Raw genomic sequence first — 8505 nt, 5'->3', positions numbered from 1 at the left:
TTGATGGAAGAATACAAAAAGTTTTATCTGCAAATCTGCCTGCCTTTCCTGTCTCATCTCTCTGTATATCCAGCTTTTAATATTTTTTTTATTTTGGAAACTTTTCAAATTTTATTATGATTTCCCTTAAATGCAGGGTGCTCTCTCAGTTGCCTGGAGAAATTTAGTTTCATCACTTAGGTGAAGGGTCGTGTTTTTGGTGGAACTCTTTCCAATACTACCAATCAGTTTTAGTTGGTAGCACTCTACAATCCAAAAATTCTTTAAGCAGAACTTGATTATTTCATTTATCATATTAACATAATATCTTCCCCCATTAACCCCATTTACTTGTCTAGAGTCTGGATGGGATGTGATTTACTTGTCTTTGTATCCCTGGGAGCTACACACAACACCTTGTCCATGGTAGGAGCTTCATCCATGGTTGTATATGAATCCATGGATAGAAAAGAAGAGAAAAAGAGTTCATTTTAAATAACATATTTTGTTTTACATTATCATCAAAAGCTTAGTGGTTCCACTAAGTAAAAGTTCAACAAATAAAGTTAGATCATAGTCCAGCAGGAAAATAGGTGAGGGCAATAAACAATAATGAAAAGATATTCAATTTCATTCTTATAAAGTAAATTTTAAAATGGTCACAAAAGAAAGTTTAGAAAGTTTTTTAAAACAGAAGAAATAGATGGAGAATAGAAGAGTATGTTGGGGAAGGAAGAAAAGAAATTAAACATTGAAAGAACATCCATGGAAGTCTGGCTAAAGTACAGCTTTGATACAAGAGAGTAACCAGAAGTAGTATTAGATACAGACTACAAAACTCAGAAGTTCACCCATCAGTAAAAGATGGCTTTTGAAAACGAAGATGGAATACAAACAAGTTATTTGGGGGGGGGGGGGGTTCATTCTAGAATTGTAGGCTGCGTGAGGAGGAAGAGCCTCTAGTGGGGCAGCATCCCAGACATTCAGTGATGGAGACTTAGATCAGAGAAAAGGGGGAAAGGGGAAGATACTACACAGCCTTAAAGTATTTGCAAATCAGTTGATCATGAGGAGAAAGAGCAAGGAGTCAAAGTGAGTCACAAATTTCCAAGCTAAGTAAATTGGGAAATGCCTACAGATAGTAGATTGTAAAAAAGAGTAGAGTCTTTAAATAAGTTCAAGGGCATTTTAACCTGAAAGTAGAAGGACAACCAGCACCAAGAATTAAAATGGCAATGCTTGTTATTGTAACTTATACATTACATAATTTATAATTTATTTATATTGAATAATTTATTAATCATCATTACTATAGCAGTTCCTACAAAGAATTACAAAAGCCTTGGGAGAATGGTCAACAACATGAGATGATAAAGACATTAAAAAGACACTAATCTGGAGAAATGTTCATTGGATTTCTCAATGAGAAGATCATCAGTGTGCTTTGAGGAATGGGAATGGAAGCCAGTCTATAAGGAACTGACAATAAGATCAGGGAACAGAAATGCAGGCAGCAATTGATTTTGCAAAGTATGATACAGATAGAAAAGGCTGACAGAGAAAAATAATAGCATGGAATGGCTATTTCCAGGGATTATGAACCATGCAAAGCTTGCAGAGTTTTAGGAAAAAATGAAAAAAGTCATTCTTTATATAAAGCAGGAAATTTTTCCTCCAATATTTCAGAGTTTCCTTTATAAATCAGTTGCAATAGGAGACGCAGTAGGATACCATATCCAAGAAAGCAGGTAAAGAACTCCACACTGATGTGAGGTGGACCATATCCCCATCACTTGTAGCTTTTGGGTACGTGTTTCTGAGCCACTAGCCATGAGCAAAAGGGTAAGGATAGTACAAAGATATTCATCACCTTTCTAAATGATACAAATAATGTCACAGGTCTACCATAGTTCAGAGCAATGTTTCATTCATACAGCCAATGTAGAATTCTAACATCTTTTTCAAAAAAATAGATTTTATATAAAATTATATGAAACACAAAATATTTAGGATATGACATGCACCAAATTACCTATATTAAGTCCAGTGTCTCTGCAAAACTTTAGCACAAAAATGACCAATTGACAACATATCTAATATTCGGCATTTATGAATATGTCCCCTGAAAGAATTCACATGTTCTCAAATTCAACCAATGTCAAAAAGTAATTAGAAAAAAGAGTAACAATCCTAAACACACAGTTTACTGACTGGCCCTCTCTATTATACATAGAGGGTGTTTGAAGCCTGCCCTTCAGTTCATAATAATAGGGTTTCGGAAGCAAGCAGGAAGAAGCAAGCAGGAAGTGATGGGGGCGTGAACTTGTGATCTGAAGAGGAGATATATATATATTTGGAAAATTCCATTTAAGTAACCCAGTTGTAACAAATCCCCTTCCCAGTTCCTTATTCTAGGAGACTGAAAAGCAGTAATTAGAATGGGTGGGCTGAGAAAGCCAACCAAACACAGATTGACAGATAGGCCTACAAGAAGAGGCATCCCCTGAACTCCATTATTCCAACAATAATGTCTTTATTTACATAGAAGAGTGGGTATATTGTGTTCAGCAAAGCTTTTCAATAAATAGAAACATGCTGATAAAAGAATAGCCCACCACCACAAAGAACTTCTAATTTAAAGATACAAAAACCAGCGCAACACTTATTTCTGTAATCCCCATAGAAAACAGTGAAATAGCTTTCTCCATGAGCCTTGCAAATCACAACCATAGCAACTTAACATTTGCAGCCACATATGGATGGACTGCTTCCTAAAATGAGGCCAGGAACTCAAGAATTCAAGTTCTTGCATCAGATATATAGAGAGGGAAATGGACATGAAATAGTTTTTGCATCAACATTAAATTTTTTAAAATTCCAAAATCAAATCTATATGATAATCATATATGTGTGTGTGTGTATCCTTACATTATTTATACTATTTGCATGGTGTTCTTAGAATTTTCAGGCCTGTTTTATATCCCCAGAATAATCAAAGGGACTCGCTGATTAAGAATGATCAGTGTGTGTGTGTGTGTGTGTGTGTATGTTTATTGTGGCACTTTTTTTTTTCTTTTTGATTCTGAACTAAAGAGAATTCTCAAAAGAAAAATCTTCTTATGAACAGCCACTGGATAAGGCTGACACTGATTATGGAAAGCACTGGTCAGTTACTGGTTTGTAACACATTCCCTGAACAAATCAGAAAGTGCCAATGTACTACCTGAAGCCTTGTAGTTAAATGTGTGCGCTTAGTTGTTCTGTTTCTCAAGTGAATGAATTGAACTAGACAGTTTGAAAGCCTGGAACAACCACTTAATTTCCATAGTCTTGATTTTAATTAACTTCACTGTGCAACAGTTTCTTCATCTGTAAGATTGGGGGTGGGGGGACGGTTTGTGGGAGTGTGAATACAGTGTGCGCCTCATGCAATGAATTAATGCATGCAAGCAGCCAAAACAGCACCTAATAGTAACTGCTCAGTAAACACTCTCTATTGTGATCAAGAGAATATTTCTGAAACAACTCCCTGCACCCATATCACATGTCAAATATACTATGTTCCTCTGACTTAAGAATTAAATATCAGAGCCAAAATGGGACTAATTATCATGAACTATTCCTTTCAAAATCTTGGGTGTCTGACCATTACACTTTGTATACATGTTTTGAATTGTCATGCTGTACTCAATAAATTTTTGTATGTTTGTACAATTATTATGTCACCTAAAAAAAGAAAATGTAAAATTAAAAAAAAATTGGTATCATCCAGAGAGACCAAATAAATTAGAGTGTTCATAACATTTTAGTTAACATTTGTGGATCCCAATTCTTCTGTAAAATAAAATTTAATGCTGTTTCCATTTAAAAAAAAATGAAGTAGGGGTTTGCATTGTGCGGTACCTGTTGCAACACAGGCATCCCATATCAGAGTGCTGTTTCCAGCTGTTCCAAGCTGTTCCACTTCTGATCCAATTATTTGCTATTGCACCTGGGAAAGCAGCAGAAGATAGCCCAAGTGCTTGGGCCCCTACCACCCATGTGGGGGACTCAGGTAGAATTCCCAGTCCCAGTCATTGGGGCCACTTGCAGGGTGAACCAGCAGATGGAAGATCATTCTATCTCTCCCTCTCTATCACTCTGCCTTATTTTCATTCAAATAAAAATAAATAAATCTTTAAAGAAAAAATAAAAGAAAAACAAGATAGCTTGTACCATATAGGGAATTTGCTTTTTTTCCTTATCAGGCTACGCTTTGTGGTTTCTCTCTGTTTTCCAATTCTCAAATGTCTCCTTGCTGAGTATCTATAACTGTGGAACTAAAGAATAATTCAAAAAAGTATGAAAGGTGAATCCTGTAAATGACCATTAAAGAAATGATCTCCATTAAGAATGCATATAAAGGAACAGGGATGAAGAACCTAATAGCCAAGTATCTTAATTTTTTTTCTCAATTTGAGAGAAAGAGGGATACAAAGAGACAGCAGACAGACTCAGACAGAGGGAACTCCCATCCACTGGTATAATTCCCCCAAGCCTACTGCAGCTGAGCCAGATCCAAGCTGGAAGCTGAGAATTCAGTTTGGGTCTCCCACATAGGTAGCAGAAACCCAGCTACACCATCACCTGATGCCTCCCTAGGTGCATATTAGTAGGAAGCTAAAAGTGGGAGAAGAGCCAGGAATTGAACCCAGGCACTCAAAAATGAAACATGAGAATACCAAACAGCATTTTAATCAGTAGGCCGAATGCCAGCCCCCTAAATCCCCTTTTAAGAGCATCAACAATTTTATAGAAAAAGAAAAAAAAAACAGTATTCTGTATTTTTATTATTCATACATTCCTTTCTTGAATATATATTAATCAAAAATAGTAAATAGTTCTCTAGAAAGCATAGATCCATAAGGAAATAGTCTCTTCCCTCAAGGAGCTTGTAGTTCAGTGGGAAGACAGTCGTATAACCAACAATTTCAGGATAATATAAGAAAACACCAGTGTCGGGGCCAGCGCCGTGGTGCAGTAAGCTAATCCTCTGCCTGCTGCACTGGCATCCCCTGTGGGCGCCAGTTCTAGTCCCAGTTGCTCCTCTTCCAGTCCAGCTCTCTGCTGTGGCCTGCAAAAGCAGTGCAGGATGGCCCAGGTGCTTGGGCCCCTGCACCTGCATGGGAGACCAGGAAGAATCACCTGGCACTCCTGGCTTCGGATCGGCGCAGCTCTGTCCATCGTAGCCATTTGGGGAGTGAACCAACAGAAGGAAGACCTTTCTGTCTGTCTGTCTCTCTCTCACTGTCTATAATTCTGTCAAATAAATAAATAAAAATCTTAAAAAAAACACCAGTGTCTACTAATAAATATTGATAGAATTAAAAAGGAGAGAATGATCCAACATGGGAAGCAGGATATACAGCAGACTAATAGAATGACAAATGCCCTAAATAGCACTCTGGCCTCAGAATCAGCCCATGAGAGTATCTCAGGCATAGAAAGCCAAGATACTGTGGCAAGAAATGAGCTAAATAAAAGATCTCTGTGAGTGAGATCCCGGTGGAAAGAACAGGCCATCAAAGAAGGAGGTAACTTTCTCTGAAGGGAGGAGAGAACTTCTACTTTGATTATGGCCCTGTCTAAATAAAGTCAGAGTTTGTGAACTCAAGAGGCTTCCATAGCCTTGGCAGTTCATGTCAAGAGCCTCGGGTGCTTATTGGCATCATAAATAAGAGTGTCAATTGTTAAATCAACAACAGGAGTCACTGTGCACTTGCTCCTCATGTAGGACCTCTGTTCTTAATGCGTTCTACTATGAGAATTAATGGTAAAACTAGTCTTCAAACAGTACTTTATACTTTGTGTGTCTGTGTGGGTGCAAACTGTTGAAATCTTTACTTAGTATAGAGTTGAACTTCTGTATATAAAGCTAATTAAAAATGAATCTTAATGAAGAATGGGATGGGAGGGATGGGAAAGGGAGTAGGAGATGGGCTGGTTTGTGGGTGGAAGGGTGGTAATGGGGGAAAGAACTGCTGTAATCCAATAGTTGTACTTTCAAAATTTATATTTATTAAATAAAAGTTTTCTATTTAAAAAAAGAATATGTTCAAGTTTCAATGGGAGCATGAAAAAAAAGAAAGAGGACAAATGTCTATCTTAAAATGTCAGGCAAAAAGCTTCACAAAGGAAACAAAATGAAAAAGAGATTTTCTCAGCCAGGGAAGGATGAGAGAGCATTCCAGGCAAAAGGAGCAGCATCTGCAGGCATGAAAGAGCATTGCCTATTTGACGAGCTGCCAAGAAATTGGAATTGCTAACGGGTGAAATGTGGATGGAGAATCAAAGGTAGGAAAGAAAACTGGTTTTGTTGATAGAAAACAAATCAATCATTCCTGGCCATGGAATTCAGATTTTATCCTACAGGTGGTATGCAGACAACTGTAACAAAGACCATCATAAACTGATCTCAAGTTTGGAAAGTTTGCTCTAGTCACAGAACCAAGCTTGAACAGAAGGAGAAGCAGAGTCTGAACCATAAACTGGAGTCAATGAGTGCCTGAAATAAGGCAGCAGTCATAGCAAATAGAATTGAGGGGATGCAGAAGAACATAATGGGATGAATTTACAGAATTCAGTAATTGATTGGATGTAGGTGTAAGAAAGATGCAAGAAATAGGAATATGCCAAAGTTTATGTCTTCAGAAAAACATACACAAACAATCAGGCAGGCGGAGGAGGTTTGTGAGATTTAGATGTGAAGAGAACAGAAGAGGCAGTCAAAACAATGGGCATGTATGAGTTTGCTGAACTAGAGTATAGAGATGAGATGAGAAGGCACCAAGAGGAGGAAGTCTGACATATGCAAGGTGAGCAGAGGCAGCAGAATTCCTTAGGAGAGGCTCAAAGTCATGGAGACCACAGAGAGAAGAGAATGGTTGCCTAGATCAAATGGTGCTACAAAGACAAAAGCACAGGAAAAAAAAAAATCTCTACTGGGTTTGATAACTGAAGAGGCTGCTATGATTTGAATGTCTTCCAAAGTTCATGTGTGAGAAACTTAATCTCCAATGCCACAGTGTTATAAGGTGAGGTCTATTTTGGGAAGTGGAGGATGGCCCAAGTCCTTGGGCACCTGCACCCAAGTGGGAGGAAGCTCCTGGCTCCTGCCTTCGGATAGGCACGGCTCTGGCCATTGCGGCCATCTGGGGAGTGAACCAGCAGATGGAAGATCTGTCTCTACCTCTCTGTGTAACTCCGTCTTTCAAATAAAATTAATCTTTAAAAAATAAAATAAAAAAATAAAAATAATATATAATTTTCCTAGAAGAGGTAAAATATGAAAAAATTGCTGTAAACTAAAAACTGCCCTTTACCTGAGCCTTTTCTTAGAACAGACTGGGCAGGGTAACTCGCCAGGAAAACAAAGTCTGAGAGAGCCCTAAGGCAAGGATATATGGAAAGACTAAAGTACTGAAAGCAAATCTCACCTGGTCCAAAATTTTAGTTAGGGTTCCCTCATCTTCCACGGTTTTAGAGGTCACCTTGTCCTAACTATAAGGAGGACGACTCCTAGCCATTGGAGAAGAGTTACTTCCTCTCGTTGCAGAAGAGAATCAGCCTTATTAATAACCTCACATAGTCTAAACTCTAGATAGCTTTAAATAAAAAGTCTGCCCTTATTCTCCAACCCACATATTCATTTTCAGCTTCTACCGAATAATCTTGACACATTTCATTTTGTTTTAAGTTTTTTTTCAATCTTTCTTTAGCATTAGTTAATTTTTTAATTGTCAAGAAAGGTTTTAAAGTCTATTAGGGGTATTACGATAAGGAACTATTAAACTTGAACATATATACTGACTTTCAGATATTTTTGAAACCTGTCATAAAGTCTTAACTTTATTAAATACTCAACTACTTTCATGAGCCTTCTAAAAAACCACTCATCACAGCCATTTAGAAAGAAATATGACATTAAAAGGAGGTAAATTTTCCAAGTATTATTCAGTGATTTAGTTGTGCTCTCCCATTAAGTCTAAATCTGTCTTCCAACCAGTGTGAAGTAGTCATGATTTATTTGAGCCTTATGGTAAAGGTCTATTAAGACAATAACTTGAAAATAGTGTTCATTGCTAACATGTCGCTCATCGAAGAGATTAGGGTAGTAAGTCCGCAGAGAGCTGTGGATCTGTCTGCAACTCAGGGAGATGAGCAATCAAGGGAATTGCGCCCAGAGAAACCCACTAGGAGAGATCTCAAAGAGCCAGGGCAGAAACAGCCAGTTGGAAATTGGATCCTCACAGCCTGTGCCTGATACAGGCCATGAGCAGAGCAGCCCTGCATTTACAACAGGAAAAGTTTGCAATTGGATAGGAAAATGAGGAGAAGGGTTTTTAATTGTTTGAAATAATGTGCAGCAGAGTTACTTTATAATTCAGTTTGCTGGTAAGCAGATCTAGATATTCTGAGGATCAAATAAATGTTCCCTAAGTCATAAGTGTAGTTAAAGTCCAAGAAGACACAGCACTTGTAGAAGGG

Source organism: Oryctolagus cuniculus, chromosome 8 (genome assembly GCF_964237555.1).
Source record: "Oryctolagus cuniculus chromosome 8, mOryCun1.1, whole genome shotgun sequence".
NCBI classification, from domain to species: Eukaryota; Metazoa; Chordata; class Mammalia; order Lagomorpha; family Leporidae; genus Oryctolagus; species Oryctolagus cuniculus.
Note: the sequence above shows the minus strand (reverse complement) of the source record.